General features: G+C 37.5%; 1 long non-coding RNA gene across 1 annotated transcript in view; it reads left to right on the top strand.

Moving 5' to 3' along the window:
- LOC310715823 overlaps positions 1-20,902 on the top strand; it is a 334,724-nt gene extending 313,822 nt beyond the window's left edge. Inside the window, exon 2 of the long non-coding RNA XR_014530398.1 lies at positions 20,483-20,902. This is a non-coding gene — a long non-coding RNA (uncharacterized lncRNA). The remainder of the gene's footprint in view (positions 1-20,482) is intronic.
- The last annotated feature ends 297 nt before the right edge of the window (positions 20,903-21,199 follow it).

Here is a 21,199-nt window from a genome sequence, read left to right on the forward strand (position 1 = left end):
TCATTACGAGGTGGTATCAAAACGTTTTGAGAACACAGTCGCACAGTCACAGGGAGCACCGACCTACATAGGCCCGTGTGCCAAAAGACATCAGCCTGATGCTAACTTCTGACCACATGCATTGCTCCACTCCACGACGACAACGCACCCTATCCCTGAGCTCACCTCACTCGTGAGTTTCTCGCCAGAAACAACACGATTTCCCTTCTGCACTCATCCTAATCTCCAGTCCTGCGGAGTTCACCCTCTTCCAGCCTAAAGGTCGCCATTTTGACACTATCTTGAAGATCCAGAGCGAATCGCAGAAGGTGATTGACAGGCTCCGAACAGAATACATCCGGGACACATTCCAGAAGTGGCAGGAACTCGAAGAGCAGTGTATTGCTGTGCAAGAGAACTATTTTGAAGGTGATATTGTGTAAATGTAGACTTTCTTGTCAACAGAGCTCGTCTCGATACCACCCTGTAAAATGCTTGGTCAAATTTTCTGTTAATCAATGGGTAACATGAGTGGAACATGGAACAGTTTTTTCTTGTAATCCAATCTGCCATTTTTAAATTAAGCACTAGCTGAAAGGTAAAACTTGTCACACTGCATGGAGTGGGTTTCAATGAAATTTAAAATGTATGAAGTTTATTCAATTTTTATTTGAAGAGCACTTTTGAACAATGACAATTGTCTCAAAGCTGCTTTACAGAGATAAAAAAGGTTTTAAGTTTGTATGAAAGAATGTATCGGTTTAGTGCCTTTTAGTTTGCTTGTTCCTTGTAATAAGTCAAATTAGTCTCTTTGCACAGCAATTCCTGCCACATCTGGAATGTGCGCTGGAAGTCTTCTGTTTGAATTTGTAATTTGCCCGGTTTCATGCAGAATTGCACGTTTGCTCTTTGTTCAAACTTATTGTCCGTAATGAAATCGCAGATTTGTAAATGCACATGTTCAGATCTTTTGGTACACTGACCTTTGAAGGTCAGTGCTCCCTGTGACTGTGCGTGCAGCCTTGAGCTGCCATCTGTTGGCGTATTACAAAACTAGTCTTGCAGCATATTTTTTTTTAGTACCGCGATCTTGAAAGATTAATTTATATATATATATATATATATATATATATATATATATATATATATATATATATATATACACACACACACACACACACACACACACACACACACACACACACACACACACACACACACACACACAGTGGAACCTCGATACTCGCGACCTAAAAAGTTTTTTTAACTATCGTGGTATATCCCTGAGAGACTGGGAAAATCAGCCAAACTAATTAGTTATGTGGCAAATGCCATTCCTCGGTAAAGCCGGGGGATTACTGTATGTAAGTGTGTGTGTGTGTGTGTGTGTGTGTGTGTGTGTGTGTGTATATATATATATATATATATATATATATATATATATATATATATATATATATATATATTTTTTTTTTTTTTTTTTTTTTGGGCTCTGCCTCACCCTGCCTCTTAGATGAGACTGAGGTCTGGTTTTTCAGCAAAATCTGAGTATAGCAGCTGCTGTAATTCATTATTCTCAGTTGATTTAACAACAAATATTCGTTTTCTTCTGCTTCTATTTGTTCGAAGGTTTAGCCAAAACAAAACTTTGAGTTCTCATTGTTCAGTGTGTGGACAGATGCTTCTCTTACACCTCACCTCACCTGTCCTACTGCATGAATGTGCATATCTGTGTGTGTGTGTGTGTGTGTGTGTGTGTGTGTGTGTGTGTGTGTGTGTGTGTGTGTGTGTGTGTAAAGGTTGGCTGCTTCCAGTCAGAAGGTTCGGCACTGAGCCGGTTACCATAGCAACGAGCAGGACCTCCAGAGCCCCTCCCCAGCCCATGATGGGTTGCAGAATCACCAGAGAGACTCCAAAAGAGAGACAAATACACACAAGGAGAACGAGAACGAGCAGCCACAGAGACAGAAAAAGAGAGATAGAGACAGCGACAGAGTCGGATACTGGGAGATATGGATCCAGTAAGTGAGACAGATGGCACTAAAAGTGAGAGAGATACACGAGGGGGGGGGGGGGGATACTGATAAGAAAAGAGACAGCTAGAATGAAAGACAAACCTGTCATTCTTGGAAGGCCATTGATAAGAATACAAAAAAAGGTTACTTTTTGTAGACAAGAAGACCCCAGGAATGAAAACTATTCAATGATTATGATTCAATGATATAGTAAAAACAAAATAGTTGAGGTAAATATGTTTAAGTGAATTATTCTAGATTTTCTACTGACATCGAGTACAATCTGGAACCCAAATTCGGTTCATGGGCATTTTTTTAAATGATGACCGATTTGCCGCCTTAAACTATGCGTCTTCCACTAAACTACATTCGCAACAAAACACGGCATCTTAAATAAAATTCAATTCTTTCAACCCAAAAACCACACCATAGAATGCGTGCTTCATCTAGAAGTCATTTGAATCAGTCTGCTATAAGGCCTGAAGTTCAAACGCCCCCAGTCTGATGAAGGTGGGAAAGTGGAACGTCTATAATATCATTAAATAAATGTTTCAACAAAATAAGTGGGCTGTGAAAATTGGACAGGAACGAATGGTGTTTTCTAAACAAGACTGCAATGAGACAGAAATACTGCCTAAATCCAACTCGTATTCAGAACAGCTGAATTAGCTACAGTGTGGGAAAAGTTAACAGCTCCAGGTCTCACACTGTTTTATGCAGAACATTAAAGCCTGCTGTTTCCTGAACCAGAGTGTCTACTGGGGAACACGTCCATCATTCCACCCAAACACAAACATCAACACAAACATCCACCAAACATCCACCAAACACAAAAAAACACAAACACTGACTTAAACACAAAAAAAACATCCATCCAAACACAAAAAACACAAACACTGACCCAAACACAAATAACAAACAATGACCCAAACACAAAAAAACACAGACCCAAACATCCACCCAAACATCCACAAAACACAAACATCAACCAAAAAACAAACATTGACCAAAACACAAACATCCACAAAATACAAACATCAACCACAAAAAAACACCGACCCAAACATCCACCCAAACACAAAAAACTAACACTGACCCAAACATCCACCAAACACAAAAAACATAAACACTGACCCAAACACAAAAAAAACACAGACAAAAACATCCACCTAAAAACATAAAAAACACAAACACTGACTCAAACCCAAACATCCACCCAAACACAAAAAACTAACACTGACCCAAAGACACAAAAAACACATTGACCCAAATACAAACATCTACCAAATACAAAAACCCCCACAAACATTGACTGAAACCCAAACATCAACCAAAACCCAAACATCCACCCAAACACAAAAAAACTAACACTGCTCAAAACACAAACATCCACCCAAACATAAAAAAACCACAAGTATCGACCCAAAAACAAACACTGACCCAAATACAAACATCTACCAAACAACAAAAAAAAACCCACAAACATAAACATCCACCCAAAAACAAACATCCACACAAACACCCCTACACATTCACCCAAACACAATGAAATTCCTCTAAATCTTGACTAAATATATTTATTTACAACAAATACATTATATAAAAAAGTATTTACCATAAACAAAGGAAAACAATTAAATTAAATCCAAAACTAAACTAAACACCTATAGTCCTCCAAACACAAAAAAACAATTAGCTGAAATAAAGCCATTCTTATTCAGAAGTGGGTGATTATGTTTAGAAAAGTAAAAGTCGACACACTAACACAACTAAATAGAAGTGAAAAAAGACTGTACACAATGTGATTAAGAACAAATGGAAGCAGACACATTCGTTTTTGGCCTGTCCAAAATATAACAGAATCTGGCAGGATCATTACCATAAATTTACCCAACACCGTCCCAGTGTCCTCGTCCTCGTCTCCCCTTTCAGCACCGAGCAGAACCACTGTGGGGTTTTAGGGCAATACACATATATGGGTATTTCCTGTTTATAATATAAGAAATAGGGAACATTTTACTGAATTGAATTAGAAAACAAGTGTTTTATATCATACTTATTTACTACGTTTATTGAATCCGATGAACGCAAGGTTTATTTTATTTGTTTATTTTTCTTGTCCTTTGTTCCTTGTTACAGTTATTTTATATTATTTTGCTTTGGCAGCATTGAACTCCAACTTAAATGAGACAGATCCAGAGGAACAAAAGAGAGAAAGAGAGAGATATTTAGAGAGCTATCGATACAGAAAGAAAAAAAACAGACTCGGCAAAAAGAGAGAGTTTCTGAAAGAGACAACAAGATTTCTGATAGTGTGAGAGCAGGGTAGATAGATTAGATAGGATACATTAGATAGGATAGATTAGATAGATAGATAGATAGATAGATAGATAGATAGATAGATAGATAGATAGATAGATAGATAGATAGATAGATAGATAGATAGATAGATAGATAGATAGATAGATAGATAGATAGATAGATACTTACTGACAGAGACTGAGGCATGTCCTGAAAGTTGCATAGAATAGAGATTAACATGGCAGAGGTAGAGCTGTAACTTCCTGGAGACACAACAGGAAAAGAAAGTCTGGGTTTTTTTTTTTTGTGTGTTTGTGAACGCGCCATGCGGTAGAAGTCAGATTTTTCCATTGAATCGTATCACGTTGTGTTCAATCGAATGGAAATCGCATCGGTAGCCGATTCATATGTACTGTTAATGTATCGTATCATTGGCTGTGCCTCATTTATGGAGGCGTAGCCACTATGTCAGATGTATTTTTCCAAAAAAAGAGAGAAAAACAGCTACATTAAGAGACAGCGAAAACTGCATAGTTTAATTAAAAACCATAGACCCCACCCCTCTCCCTTGTCACCCCCCCTACACACCCTACACTGTCCCCCCCCCCCCCCCCCCAGGCCCATCCCTGTCAGCTATCCTTGTGCAGTTTTTATGAGAGCGCCTTTACCGATCATAGAGACACCACAACAACAGATCAATAATTTACAACACAGGACCACAATGATGCAGACTGGCCTCCCTCTCCACACACACAAATACACACAAACACACACACACACACACACACACACACACACACACACACCCAACCTCCCCAGGACTTCTGTGTTGGGAAAAAAAAATACCATAAAAAAAAATACGAGCACACTGCTCCGCTCAAGGCTCTTTACCCAGAGAGTGCGTCCACTCGCTTGTTTTTGTTTTTGTTGCGAAAGTGTCATTAGTGCACAAGCCAAAGGCGACACCCCGAGCGCGCAATCAGACGCGGCCCGGCTTAATGCACACGATGATCAAAGACATCCGCAGGAAAACACGCAGCGCCATTACACATATACAGAGATAATGAGAGCTGACGTAAAGACACTTTAAAACAAACAAAAAAATAATAATCCAACGACGCTTTTGAGGGCGCTGGTGTTTTTTCGGGGGTTTGTTTTTTTTGTTTTTTTGTCTTTCGTCTCTCTTCACGGTTCATGTTTGAATTCTTTCTTGTTATATACATAAAATATGGATCCTTTCCAAAGCATGTAATTAAAAGTTATCAGGGTTTGAATAGAAATGCAGCACATCCTTTGGTAGGTTTCTAGTTTGAAAAAACATGAACTGTGATGTCAGGAAAACAATCCACATGAAGCAGAGTTACTGTTTATCAGTAGCATTGCATGTATAGCATGTCCAATTATAGTAACAATAGGGTTTCAAAAATTCAGGAATTTAAGACTGGAAACTTTCCATTGGAATTAATTGGAGTAAGCTATGAATTTACAAAATTGCAGGCGAGACTAAAACATACATCATTTCTTGAATCCTGCACCCAAAATAATGTTAAATGTATTTACATTTACGGATCAACCTTCTTCATACCCCCCTGTCCTTTACATTTGCCTCCTTTACCCCAACCACCTGCATGTCTTCCTTCACCACATCCATAAACCTCCTCTTTGGCCTTCCTCTTTTCCTCCCTCCTGGAGGCTCCATCCTCAGCAGTCTCCTACCAATATACGCCCTGTCCCTCCTCTGCACATGTCCAAACCATCTCAATCTCGCCTCCCTCACCTTGTCTCCAAAACGTCCTACATGCGCTGTCCCTCTAATAAACTCGTTTCTAATCCTGTCCATCGTCGTCACTCCCAACGAAAACCTCAACATCTCCAGCTCTTCTACCTCCAGCTCCACCTCCTGTCTTTTACTCAATGCCACTGTCTCTAAACCATACATCATCTCAGGACTCACCACAGTCCTATAAACTTTCCCTTTCACTCTCACAGATACTCTTCTCTCACAAATCACTCCTGTCATCACTCTTCTCCACCCACTCCACCCTGCCTGCACTCTTTTCTTCACTTCTCTAACACACTATCCATTACTTTGCACGGTTGACTTTAGGTACCGGAACTCCTCCACCTTTTCCACCTCTTCTCCATGCAACCGCACCACTCCACTGCCCTCCCTCTCATTCACACACATGTACTCTGTCTTACTCCTACTGACTTTCATTCCCCTTCTCTCCAGCACATATCTCCATCTCTCCAGAATCTTCTCAACCTGCTCCCTACTCTCACCACAAATCACAATATTATCCACAAACATCATGGTCCACGGAGACTACGCAAACAGGAAAGGGCTCAGAGCCGATCCTTAATGCAGTCCAACCTCCACCTTAAACCAGTCTGTTGTTCCTACTGCACACTTCACTGCTGTTACACTGTCCTCATACATGTCCTGCACCACCCTCACATACTTCTCTGACACACCTGACTTCCTCATACAATACCACAACTCCGTTGTACGCTTTCTCTAAATCCACAAACAGCAATACAATTTTTAATAAATTGATTTAATTGAGTAATTGATTAAATTGGGTACAATTTTAATGATTAAATAAAATTAAAGAAATGCATCATTTTAATTTAATATTTAACATTTGTTAGACCTCATTTGAGTAATACAGATAATAATAAGTAATACAGTGTGTGTTTTACATTTAATATGTAATTTTCCAAAGATAAGATCTACTTAACTGTTCTACTTGTTTCAGCATACAATAACAAATGTCTTCATTCCTTCGATCCTTCCTTCATTTACTCCCTCGATATGCGAAATTGTCAGGATTTGATAATTTTTTTTTAAGATTCTTGAAGCTGGACACCAAAAAACGTTGCTTCCCATAGAAAGCAACCCTAAGTGTGGAATATACACAACATACCCTGGAACTAATGCCATAGGCAGCATTACATTTAGAATAAAAAAAAAAAAATTATCAACACCAAACAGAATCCAGAATTTCAACATTGCTGTGGTATAAATCCTGTGAAATAACTGAAATCAGTAGAATAGATTAGAGCTTCCCGCCTAGCGTAGCTTCTCAGACACGCGAGCCGCATTCGATTTTACCGAGATTGGAAAAAGTCTTGGGAGAAATAGTTTTGGCACATTTCACCGGTCCAGAATTTGAAAGCCTGTTCGCTTGGAGAGCAGCCATCTTGAAGCGGCATGAATAATTTGATCAGTGCTGCATAATGCATGAGGGGGGGAATCACCGGTTCTGCACACTTTTAATTACACTAACATGTCTGATCAAGAAGCTTGAGTGACATTTTATCACTCAAATCTTTGTTTTTTTTAGATCTTGTACATCCTTGTTCAACAAAGGTCGTTTCGCGAATGGACCATGGAGCGTTGGATAAAGTTTTCGACACCTGGGTCTAGGTTCTTCAATTACCCAGGGAAGACGATCCCAAGATGTGAGCCGCTGAAGGTAATGTGGATGCTCTGGGTTTCTCGATGCCAGTTGGAATTGAGAGAAACAAAGACGACAAGGGTAGAAATAAAGTCGGAATTGCGAGAATAATGTCATAATTTGTATAAAAACATTTTAATTGTTATAAATAAAGTCAAAAGTGCAGAGAAATAAATTAGGAACTGGCAGAAATAAATTCAGATTTGGCAGCATTAAAGTCAGAATCGCAAGAAAAAACTGTCAGAAATGCTAGAAGTTGAAATCGCAAGAAATAAAGTCAGAATTGGGAAAATGTAAAGTCGGAATTGCAAAAAAAAAAAAGAAAAAAAAAAAAAAAGGCAGAATTGTGTGAAAAAAAAGTATTAATTGGCAGAAAAAAAAGAGAAACCTTGGGATGTGGTATTTATTTGGATGTTACTTTAATACCTACAGTGCATCTGAAAAAAAGTTTGTTTAAAATATTTGCAAATGTATTAAAAATAAATAATGAAAAAAAAATTACATGTACATAAGTATTTACAACCTTTGCTCAATACATTGTTGAAGGATTTTTTGAAGCTCCGCACTAGAAAGTGTCCTGGTGGTTCCAAACTTTCATTTACGGACGATGGAGGCCACTATGCCTATTGATACCTTTAATGCTCTCAGAGGTCTACAGACAATTCCTTGGACTTCCTGGCTTGGTTTGTACTCTGACATGCAACTGTGGGACCTTCTATAGACATGTGTGCCTTTCAAATTATGTCCAATCAACTGAATTTACCACAAGTGGACTCCAATCAAGTTGTGGAAACATCTTAAGGATAATCAGTGGAAACAGAATGCACATGAGTTAAATTCGTGGCAAATGGTGTAAATACTTGCAAAGATTTCAAACAAACCTTTCTCACGTTTCATTATGGAGTTTTGTTTGTAGAATTTTGAGGAAAAATAAATGTAAACCATTTTAGAATAAGGCTGGAACTTAAAATGTAAAAAAAAGTGAAGCCATGTGAAAACTTTTCTAGATTAACTTTCCTGGCTACTTAAACATTGTTGCACCACAAGTACATCAATTCATTGCAACGGTCTTCCATAATATCAATGACCTCTTATAGCATTCCTCAAAATTGCTTTAAGAAGGGTTTTGTCAAACTTAACGAAGGTGTTCTCCAAATTCCCCCAGATCTGTTGAAGGTGCTGGATGAACAGGAGCAATTCATCGATGCTTCAACTCAAAATGTACAGGATTTACAAGATCTGCTGCTTATGTCTTGGTGCCTGATACTACAACACACCTTTAGAAGTCTTGTGGAGGCTATGTCTTGACGGGTCAGAGCTGTTTTTGTGGCACAGGCGGACCTTTACAAGCTCAGGCAAGTGTTTCATCTTACTTACAGTCATAATCACAGGTGTCTTAAACCGAGTATAAAATTCAAGCTGACACATTTAGTTTCAGTGGCTATGGTTACGATTATGGTTGGGAGATATCCAGATGAGCAGCGTCTGTACACACAGTTCCTGGTTTGAATATCAAGCGCAGAAATCGTATTATGAGTTCCGTGTAGGTGTATGTTGTATATTTTGGTGTAGTTCATATTATGGCCACTACGCAACAACAAAGAAACGACGGAATTGCGAGAAAAAGAGGCATGATAGACACAATCAACTTTAGCAAAAAACTGTTCTTTGACATAAACAGCAACTCAACAAATAAAGTGATGTATTTCTGGTGACAGTGTGTGAGGAAAACTGGGGACATGACAATCCCTCCGCTACACCGCAACGCTACAACAGCATCAAAACTCACTTGCTGCGTTTCCACCCTTCCACACTTGTGATGAGATTTGAGTCTGTTCCCTGTGGCTGAGAGGGCGGAAAGGACAGGATCACATCGCTCAGTCTGTTTCTCTCTCACACACATACACACACTGTGGTTTTAAGAAGCAAATGTGTGCGTGTTTAGCGGTTACCTCAGCAGCGTCTGATCTTTCCCTGATGAAGTGTGAGGTCAAGCGTTTGATGATTCGGATGCCTCGGGTGAACGCTTTACAGCTTTACTTCACCACTTCGAGTTACTTGGGAACTGTTTAACCCCTTTATCACCCATGCTAATGCTACGTATTCTTTACGTGGGGAATGTTCACCTGTTGGCCTGCTAGCTTTTGACTAAAAATGCTGATCTGAAGTCGAAACTACCTAGTCAAATTGCTAACCAATCTAGCTCAACCATGTCATTAGCGTAATATCTTTTTAAGAATGCTAATAAGATCCTGGTTGGGACCCCAAAAAAAAGCCAGAGATTCATGGGTTTCATGATGTTTAATTATATATATATATATATATATATATATATATATATATATATATATATATATATATATATATATATATATATATATATATATATGAATGCTAATTGTAAAAAAAAAAAGTGTATGCTAATTATGATCTCTTGTCATTATGCGTTTTTGGCTAAAACGTAAACACAAAAATTCCATTACATTTAGAAAACAAGCTAAATCTTCATCCTGACATACGTTTTCAGGGGCAAGATGTGCGTGTTTTGGAAAACAAATATCGTGTTACACGTTGTTAGCATGTTTTCAAGGTTAAAAAACACGTTTATTAGCATAAGATGATCGAGTTGGAATGTTCTCCGTATATATTTACCAGGTATCGCAAAGCTTCAGATAACTAGGTCAGGTAAAGCGAAGGTGTGTAAAAAAGAAAAAAACTGGAGGCGAGGCATTGGAGTCAGTGAACGCTTGACCTCCCACTCCATCAGGGAAACATCAGATGACTCCGAGGTCAGCGCTAAACATATACACTCACACACACTTTAGTTCCTCCAGTCATGGGCTGTGTGTGATGGAGCGATGCAGTTCTGTCCTTTCCACCCTCGTCGCCACAGGGAACGACTCGAATCTCATCACGGACTTGTGGAAGGGCGCGAGGGGGCAGAGAATGAGTTTTGATGCTGGCTGTAAAATAGGCGAGAGAGTCCTGCATCCTTCCTGTCAGCTAAAACACACCACTGCATATGAGATCACAATATTTTACTCCGAATTATCGTATCGCCTCAGGGTTTATCTTTTACACATGCTAAGTCTCATTGCTCAAGCTAACCCAGTAGCCAGGAAAACTCAGGAACGAATACCACATACTCATCTCAACTCCGTTAACACATTTGTCTGAACATGCACAAAATACATTTTCAGGATAGAATTTTATCTTTTGTGTCTGACGAGCGAGAGCTAATATGTTTTCAGGTTCGGAGAGACTATATATTAAAATGAGGAAACGGAACTAGTTTGTTTCCAGTGGTAAAGGTCTGCATATTAGCAAGAGAAAAGAGAACTAACCTGTTTTCTGTGCTAAAATGACTATATATTAGCATGACAAAGGAGCACTAGCATATTTACACATTTTAATACTATATATTACAATGAGGAAAGGGAGCTAACATGTTTTCAGTATTTAAGAGACTATATATTACCACGAGGAACAGAACTAGCATGTTTTCAGTGTTGAGAGCCAAAAATGTGCATGAGGAAAGGGAATTAGCATGTTTTCAGTGTTAAGTAGACTCGATATTAGCACGAGAATAGTGAGTTAGCATGTTTTTAGTGCTTAAGTGAATATTTATTAGCTTGGCAAATAAAAAGGTAGCATTTTTTTTACATTTTGAGACTATACAACACAATGACGAAAGGGCACTAGCATGTTTTCAGTGATAAACTCTATAAAAGCATGAGGAAAAGGTACCAGCATGTTTTTAGTGTTAAACGGACTCTATAATAGCATGTAGAGAGGGTACTAGCATGTTTTCAGTGTTAAACGGACTCTATAATAGCATGAGAAAATGGAACTAGCCTGTTTTCAGTGTTACAGTGACCATACATTAGCATGGTAAAAGAGAGCTAGCATATTTACACATTTTTAAACTATTTATTGCAATGAGGAAAGGGAACTATCGTGTAATCGGTGTTAAATAGACTAAGCAATAGCATGAGGAAAGGGCACTAGCATGTTTTTAGTAATAGGAGACTATATATTAGCATGAAGAAAGGGAACTAACGTTTTCTGTGTTAGATGCCTAAATATTGACATGAAAAATAGGTGCTAGCATGTTTTCTGTGTTAAGAGACTCATATAATAGCATGAGGAAAGTTAGCTAACATGTTTTAAGTGTTAACTGGCTATATATTAGCATGAAGAAAGGGACCATGTTTTAATGATGGATAGACTACATATTAGCATAAAGAAAGGGAACGTCCGTGTTTTCATTGTTAAGAATATATCTTAAGCCCTATTCGGATGGGACTAGTTTTACAGGGAGTCGTTAGAGAAATTTCTGTTTCACAGAGGTACTTTGTGATTTTATTCCAGTCCGAATCTGCCATGTCTGTCTTTTTCTCACACGACCTCTGTAAAAATTCCAGAGCAAATTACTGTATTTTAGCAAACTCGGCGCTCCTCTGAGAAATCTAATCCCGTCCGAATGCGAATGTCTGTGATTGGTGAAAAAGTTTTTTTCCAAAAATACATGGAATGACAGACGTCGGCTGAAAAAAATTCTAACTCAAACGTTGTTTGGAAAACTAGTCCCGTCCGAATAGGGCTTTAGTGTAACAAAAAGGTACGTGTTTTCTGTGTCAGAAGCCTAAATATTAGCATGAGGAAAGATAGATAACATGTTTTCAGTGTTAAATGGACTCTATCTTATCATGGGGAAAGGCAACTAGCATGTTTTCAGTGTTTGAGACTATATATTAGCAGGAGAAAAGGGGAGCTTGCACGTTTATAATGACTAAAAGACAAATTATAAGGATAAAGAAAGGAACATAGCATTGTTTCAGTGTTAAGAAACTATATATTGGTGTAAAGAAAGAGACCTAGCATGTTTTCCTTGTTGGAAGCCTAAAAATTTGTGTGAGAAAATGTCGCTGGTATGTCTTCAGTGGTGGGAGTTGACATGTTTATATGAAGAACGAGTTTGGTTTTTCCGTGTAAAGACCAGGATGCGCTAGAACAATGATGAAGAATTAGTGTTCAGTGGTAATATATGATCACGGTAGCATGATTTCAGAGTTAAAACCTGTACACGTTACCCAAGGAAGAAGAATTAGAATGTTCCCAGAGGTACTTATCGTCGCGTTTAACACGCTAGCATTACAATGTGTTAGCATTACAGCGATGAAACAACATGTAGTATGTTTCTGAAGTTAGCGTGTTTGCACGAGAACAGGGAAATTAGCATATTGTTTTGGGGTAAAATACCAGTGAGCTTGTGAGCGATTTTCTCAGGGTTTCCACATTCTTAGCGATACAATGTTGCTATTCATTTCAAGCGAACGTAGCATAACATGAATAAATACAAAAGACATCATGTTGACGATCTTGTCAGCCATTTTTTCATTTGAGCCTTCCTTTCCATGATGCAATGTTTTTTTTTTTTTCTCTTCAAAGACATACTGATGGTTTGTTCTGTATAGTCATAGCAGGACGTTGTCTACGTCTGTCCGTCTGTCTTTCCGTCGGTCCCGCTGCTGCTTAAACATGCGGTGAGTGTGCGTTTGCGTCAGCCCGTCTGATGTGTTTGTGCAGGAGAGGGAACCGAATTAATTAGCCGTCCACCCGTCGGCATTTCACTTAAACCTCCAGCCGTGACAGCTCGACAAAATAATCTATCAGTTTCATGGGCGCACAGCCCCAGAGCACGCTGGGTAAAAAGACCAACCGTTGAAGTAAATTAGTGTTTCTGTAGGACGGGAGGAGGGTGAAGTCACTTCCTGTGACACTATGGTGTACACTCAGATGTAATTAGCACTCTACATGCTAATTAACGCACATCATGCTGCCCAACCAGCGCTTACTATCCTGTAATTCGTGTCCTCTCGCGGTGTGTCTCGGCTAGCAGCGCTTTTTATTCTAGCTTGCTAATACGTGGGTTCCGAAGTATTGTGTAGCATGCATTTTACCTCTATGGTATAGAATGTATTTTGTGTTTGTCTCTTTTTACATGTTGTGTTATATCACTCTTTCTAAATGTGGTTACATCACTTTCTCTACATGTTGTTACATCACTTTCTCTACATGTTGTTTTCCTTCACTCTGTCTACATGTTACATCACTTTCTCTACATGTTGTTACATCAGTTTTTCTGTGTTAATTCTGTCTAATTTAAATTAAATACAACCTACTTACCAGACATGCATACCCATAATTTGCACCGCTCCTCAGAGGCTGTAAGCCAGTGGTACCGTTCGTAGGCACTGGTCTGGAATTGGCAAACAAACCCTTTCCTGGGCTGAGACAGGCTAGCTAGCTTTGGGGTTGGCCGACCTCTCCTCAAGATGTCTTCTTGAATGTCTTCTTTTTTTCTTGAAAATGTTTTTTTTTTTTTTTAAGTATGTCCAAAACCAAATCAATTTCTCTTCCTCTGTAGGGATTAAAAAAGTCTAACTCAGATGTATTAATTATTATTATTACAGATGTGTTTTGCCAGTCGAACTTGGCTGTAACAGTTTCTTTCTGAACAACCAATCAGAGAACGGAAAAATGCTGGACGGAAAAAAAACAGACTAATTTCTAATAGAGACTAAGGTTAAAAGGCCAGCAGTACTGACTATGAAGGCCCTGGGCAGATTAGATTGACATGGCAGAAAATAGAGGCTGAAATCTGATTAAACAAATAATCTAACATCCACATACACGTACAGTGCAGCTAAGAGAAACGAAATGAAGAGAATAAACTGTTGGGAATAAATTAATAAAATTTCATGGAACAAATATTAGAATTTAGGTTGTAAGTGCAGATCAGTGATCTAATAGTGTTTAGGCCAGCAGAGAAGGCTTTGTTGGCCCTGACCGCACACCACTGCTTTTATATACATGTTGTTTTACAGCAATTTTTCTACATGTTGTGTTAGATCACTAATGCTAGTAAGGTGAGTTATGGAAGAAGCGGGTGGTCACTTGGTCACGAACCCCCCTCCACAACACCTGAGCGGGTTTCTAATCAAAAAGAAAGATCAAAGCGCTAAAGGAAGAAAGTGATGAGCCGAAGAGCAGCATCATTAACCCTTCGCTTCGTCGAGTCCAGAATTATCTTTCCTGCTCTCCATTCGCTCGTTCCCTTCCCTGCAGCTAAAGCGCTGAGCTCCGTTTGGAATGTTCCTCTCTCTTTGGTGAACATTAAACTCACCGCAGGTGGCCTTTACAACTTCTAATTCTAAATATGAGAAAAACAGGAGCGGATCAACTCTTTGTCTAGCATAATACTGGTGTATAGTTGTGTAGTTATACAGTTATAATGATATACATATTTATTTCATTTTGCATACCTGTCACACTTAAATTATTCAGATCATCAAGCACATTTTTCAACTGCACTAAGATAACAGGACTAAATACAAAAAGCAGTTTTTAAATGAATGAACGGAAAGAAAACCTTCTGAACCTCTATTAAAAAGCAATTGCTAAGGCCATGAACACTAATACATTTTCATTTGAAAACGCATATTTTTCTCTCAGTTTTGGCCTTCCGTCCATCCAGTCAACAATATCGTAGCTTTTTGAAAACAGCAACAAAAGTGATGCTTTCGAAAACACATTTTTTGTCATTTTGTCATCACGTTATAAACGAACTCGTAAAGTAAATAAACCCCAGGCGGAAACGTCGCAGGCGTTTTAGTGGGGATGAGCAACTTTTGGAAAACGATTTAAAAACGAAAGTGCGAACGTGTTGCTTTTTTAAAATGAAAATTTATCCGGATTAGTGTCGATGTAGCCTTAATCGTGAATGAATTGTGTTTCAAATTTTTTCCTTTGGAAAGCTGAGATTATTTGTACATATTTTCACTAAATTGAATTAAGAAATAAATAAAACCTGTCTGACAAACTAAAGCATGCTAAAAGAGCTGCTGTGATCTCAAGAAATTGAAGAACTGAGGAGAATCAAAGTAATTGACATGTATCATTATGGAAAGGGTTACAAAGTCATTTCTAAGACATTAGGACTCCAGTGAAGCACAGTGAGAGCCATTATCCACAAATGGAGAAACCTTGTGGTAAACCTTTCTTGGAGTGGCTGTCCTACCAAAATTACTCCAAGAGCGCAATGACGACTCATCCAGGACCTTATAATAGAACTCATTAGACCATCTAAAGAACTTGCAGGCTTCACTTGCCTCAGTTAAGGACAGTGTTCAGCATACATGGGAGAGTTCCAAGGCGAAAACCACTGCTGACCAAACAGTACACAAAGACTCATCTTAAATTCTGCAAAAAAAATTCTGGAGCAAATATTCTGTGGACTGATCAATCTTTTTGGAAGGTGTGTTAACCGGCGTAAAAATAAACAGCATATTATAAAAAGAACATCATAGCAACAGTCAAACCTGGTGGTGGTTGTGTGATGGTCTGAGGCTGCTATGCTGCTTCAGTACCTGGACGACTTGCCATAATTGATGTAACCATGAATTCTGCACTCTACCACAAAAATATGATAAAGAATATTGAGCTCATGACCTCAAGCTCAAGTGTCTCTGGGTTACATGGCAGGACATTGATCTGAAACACACCAGCAAGTCCACCTCTGAATGGCTTTAGAAAAAAAATAAATCAAGGTTTTTGAGTGGCCTGGTCAAAGTCCAGACTTTAATCTACAAGATGCTTTGGAATGACTTTAAGCGAAAAGTATTGTTCAAAAAGCAGTGGAAAAAGTCTTTATTGATTTATTTATTTATTTTTTTTACATATTTGTTACACTTAAATGATTCCAATGATCAAGCACAATTCTGCACAAAGGCAACCAGAGTATATATATAAAAGCAGTTTTTAAATGATGCTGGGGGATGTACCTAAACAAAACGTTAATATAAAAAGCTGTGAAAAAAGTTTTTTTCACCGCACAGGAATGACTTTAAACAGGCCGTTCATTTTAAATAAACAACCAGCAATTCTGCAAAGAAGAGCGGGCCAAACATCCTACACAGCGATTTGAAAGACTCATTGCCGGTTATCACAAACACTTGATTGCAGTTGTTGTAAGGTTGGCACAACCAGTTATTAGGTTAAGGGGGCAATTACTTTTTTACAAGGGGCAGGTTTGGACATCTTTTTTCCCTCTTTAATAAATGAAAGAAAAAAAAAAACAATTTTGTATTAATTCATTTTGTGTAAAGAAAATGTGCTTGATTGACTGAATCATAAATGTGAAAATATGCAAAAAAAAATTAAACATTTCGAAATCAAAAATAATTTTTTATAGACTTTTACATATTGTTGTAACTATCCCTGTTGTGTATTTGGGCCAGTTGTGTAGTTGTGTGATTCTTTGCACTAAGTGGCTGTCAGTTAGGCAGTGGCTGTGTGTGTGTTTTCTATTTTTATTGTACAATTTAACGTATTGTTTAGTTGTGTACTAGTGTATAGTGCAGTTGTGTGTATTGTACAATGAATTACAGCTAATTTACAGTCAAATCATGTAAGACGATGTAGTGTAGTATTGTGCGGTGGAACATAGATCAAAAATATGTGGACATCCAACTTTTTACGATCTACGTGGTTCTTCCACAAACTTGTTACCACAAATTTGTAGGAATTTAATATCTTTGGATGTGGTAGCATGACATTTTCCATTCACCCCAACTAGGAGACCTAAACCTCAGCTACATCAGTACCCGACATTACTAATGCTCTATGAATACAAATCTCCACAAAATCGAATGGAATATTTACCCAGACGAGTGGAGCTTACTATGAGAGCAAATGTGGAATGGGGTGTTCAAAACTAAGCATCTCCAGTATACCAAGCTTGTCAGGCGTCCACAAACCTTTGCTCATAACGCATTTGTCTTAAATCACTGTGTGCACTGCGCTACTGTGCATTGTGTACCTGTGTGTGTGTGTGTGTGTGTGTGTGTGTGTGTGTGTGTGTGTGTGTGTGTGTGTGTGTGTGTGTGTTAGATAATTCTATGTAGTGTATTGTGTATTTGTATTGAAATAATCAGGGACTGTTTCCAAGAGATCCAATCCTGGGACCAATCAGAATTCCGCAGGGTTGTATATGTTGATTCAAGTCTTATCGAATGGACGTATTATGATTATTATAAGGACATGTCCAAATAGGGGCAGTTGTAGCTCTGCCCCACTAGAACAGAGATGCATTTTTCTTTTCTTTTTTCTTTTTTTTTTCTTTTTAACCTCAGTATGATAAGTATTCAGCATCTTAAGCCTGAAAAAGAAAAAAAAAAGAAAAAAAAAAAAAATTAAATATATATATATATATATATATATATATATATATATATATATATATATATATATATATATATATATATATATATATATATATATGTCATTAAATAAAATGTATTTAAATTAAATAATAAATAATAATTACATTTAAATTTAATTTAATTATTCCATTATTTGAATAGAATTGTAGTTATTTAAAATCATTTATAGCATGTAGTTTATGAATAGTATAAACTGTTGATAAAACAGGTTCAGTGATGGAACAGGTGATAAATATGCAAATGTGAAAAAATAAAAATAAATAATATATGTATATATTTAAAATATAATTCAGTTATTTTATTTATATTATATTTTTATTAACGTATAAACTAATACAATTATCATTATTTCATTGTGGGAATAGAATTAAAGGTAATAAAAAATAAGTAAATAATTTATAGGGTGTATTTTATGAACAGAATAATCTGTTGATAAAACGGGCTCAGTGATGTAACAGGTAATGAATATGCAAAAGACGAATATGCAAATGTGGGAGGCGGGGCTTACCGACACAACACTTTAAAATGAATGAGTCTTAGGTTTAAAATGCAGTGTGTATCTCTCCTTTTTCCCTCAACACACACACACACACACACACACACACACACACACACACACACACACACACACATGCAAAATCGATAAAGGCACATTGGTTTACTCTGTGTGTGTGTGTGTGTGTGTGTGTGTGTGTGTGTGTGTGTGTGTGTGTGTGTGTGTGTGTGTGTGTTTAGTTGCTCTCTCTTTCTCTCAACACACACACACACACACACCCCTACAGTAAACCATTGCACCTCTATCGATTGTGTGTGTGTGTGTGTGTGTGTGTGTGTGTGTGTGTGTGTGTGGAGAGAACGAAAGAAGCAACTAAAAAACAAGACACTCTCTCTCTCTCTCTCTCTCTCTCTCTCTCTCTCTCTCTCTCTCTCACATAAAACACACACACCTACAGTAAACCAGTGCACCTCTATTGAGTGTGTGTGTGTGTGTGTGTGTGTGTGTGTGTGTGTGTTGAGAGAACGAAAGAGAGACTGCACACTGATTTCTTTCTGTCTTGTCTCTTAGTCGCTCTGTTTCTCTCTCTCTTTCACGCACACATTTATGAGAGAGAGATACAGAGATGATGCACCACTCAAGTCTGCCATCTAGTGGCATCCATTTCTTTGTTTCTTCCTTTTTGCCACGTCTTCATCCCCATCTCTTCTCTCTCTCTCTCTCTCTCTCTCTCTCTCTCTCTCTCTCTCTCTCTCTCTCTCTCTCTCTCTCTATATCACTCTCTCTCCCTTATTTACTATCTCCCTCTTGTTCTTTCTCTTAATCTATTTTCTTTCCATCTCTGTCTACCTACTACCTGTTATTCTCTCCTTTTCAAATACCCTCTCTCCCCATTTCTCTCTCTCCCACTCTCTTTTTGCCCCTTTCCCTTTGTCCTTACATCAAATGCTATTTCTTTCTGTATTTCTCTTTTTCTCTCCCAGATTGTTTTGTTTGCACAATTTCTCCCTTTTTTTTTTTGTATTCTTTCACTTTTTTCTTTTTTATTTCAGTCTCGTTGCCCCTCTGTCTCTCTTTTTCTGCGCACGTAACCTAAAACGTAATTCGAATGTAACTGTAAAGTGTATTGTTTTCGGTTGAATTTTCATGGCCGATATAAAAATGGCTGCAGGAATTAAAATGCAAATCCGAAGTCATTTCATTTTCTGTTTAACGAGGTAGGATTCCTCTGAATAATAAAAAAAAAAAGCTAAAGCAATCCCCCCATTTGCTATTGCGACGTCTCATCATCACCCTTTCTCAATTTCACAAAAAAAACACGTGTAATCCTGTTCACGTATTCACCGCACACCAGTCAATCAGTCTTAGTAGGAGGAGCTTAAACGTGTTTAAATCACCAGGTGTTCGGTTGAAAATCTGAAGGACAGCAGAGGTTTAGTTGTAGAAATTGTTGTAGAAATTCAGGTGGAGGAAAATGACTTTCTCCTGGTTCAGGATGAAGAGATTCTTCACCAGCTGTTAGATTTCTGCTGCAGAACACAAACAATATTAATGACGTTTTCTGTGTGCAATCGCTTCAGGTGATGGACCAATAATTAATGTGCAAAACAAGAAGAGAAAAAAAAACAGGAACAAGACTGGGAAAGAAAGAAAGAAAGAAAGAAAGAAAGAAAGAAAGAAAGAAAGAAAGAAAGAAAGAAAGAAAGAAAGAAAGAAAGAAAGAAAACCTGAGAACAATATTTTAAAATGCGAGAAAGAAAGAAAGAAAGAAAGAAAGAAAGAAAGAAAGAAAGAAAGAAAGAAAGAAAGAACATGACTTTAAAATGTGAAAGAAAGAAAGAAAGAATATTGTAAAAGGTGAAAGAAAGAAAGAAAGAAAGAAAGAAAGAAGGAAAGAAGGAAAGAAAATTGTAAAAGGTGAAAGAAAGAAACAAAGAAAGAAAGAAAGAAAGAAAGAAAGGAAGAAAGAAAAGAAAGAAAGAAAGAAAGAAAGAAAGAAAGAAAGAAAGAAAGAAAGAAAGAAAAAAAGAAAGAAAGAAAGAAAGAAAGAAAGAATGAAAACCTGAGAACAATATTTTAAAATGCGAGAAAGAAAGAAAGAAAGAAAGAAAGAAAGAAAGAAAGAAAGAAAGAAAGAAAGAAAGAAAGAAAGAAAGAAAGAAAGAAAGAACATGACTTTAAAATGTAAAAGAAAGAAAGAAAGAATATTGTAAAAGGTGAAAGAAAGAAAGAAAGAAAGAAAGAAGGAAAGAAGGAAAGAAAATTGTAAAAGGTGAAAGAAAGAAAGAAAGAAAGAAAGAAAGAAAGAAAGAAAGAAAGAAAGAAAGAAAGAAAGAAAGAAAAAAAGAAAGAAAGAAAGAAAATTTAAGGTTACAAAGAAAAGTTTTGTTAAAATAATAATAATAATAATAATACATTTGTACAGATGTTTGTTTTAGGACGACAGATTGATGTAAACGGAGCGCTTCCTGATTTCTTCTTACACTATTCTTTGTCTTTTCACTTATCATTTCTTTTTCTATTTTCCACAATTACTCTCTTCTATCTCATCTCTTTATTTTTTCTCTCTCTCTCACTCTTTCCTCCTGGCTCTGTTCTATCTATCTGATGGAGGACAGGAAGTGGAGATGTGAGACTGTATTATTTGGTGTCCGTGTCAAG

Source organism: Silurus aristotelis (genome assembly GCF_946808225.1).
Source record: "Silurus aristotelis genome assembly, chromosome: 20".
Lineage (NCBI taxonomy): Eukaryota > Metazoa > Chordata > Actinopteri > Siluriformes > Siluridae > Silurus > Silurus aristotelis.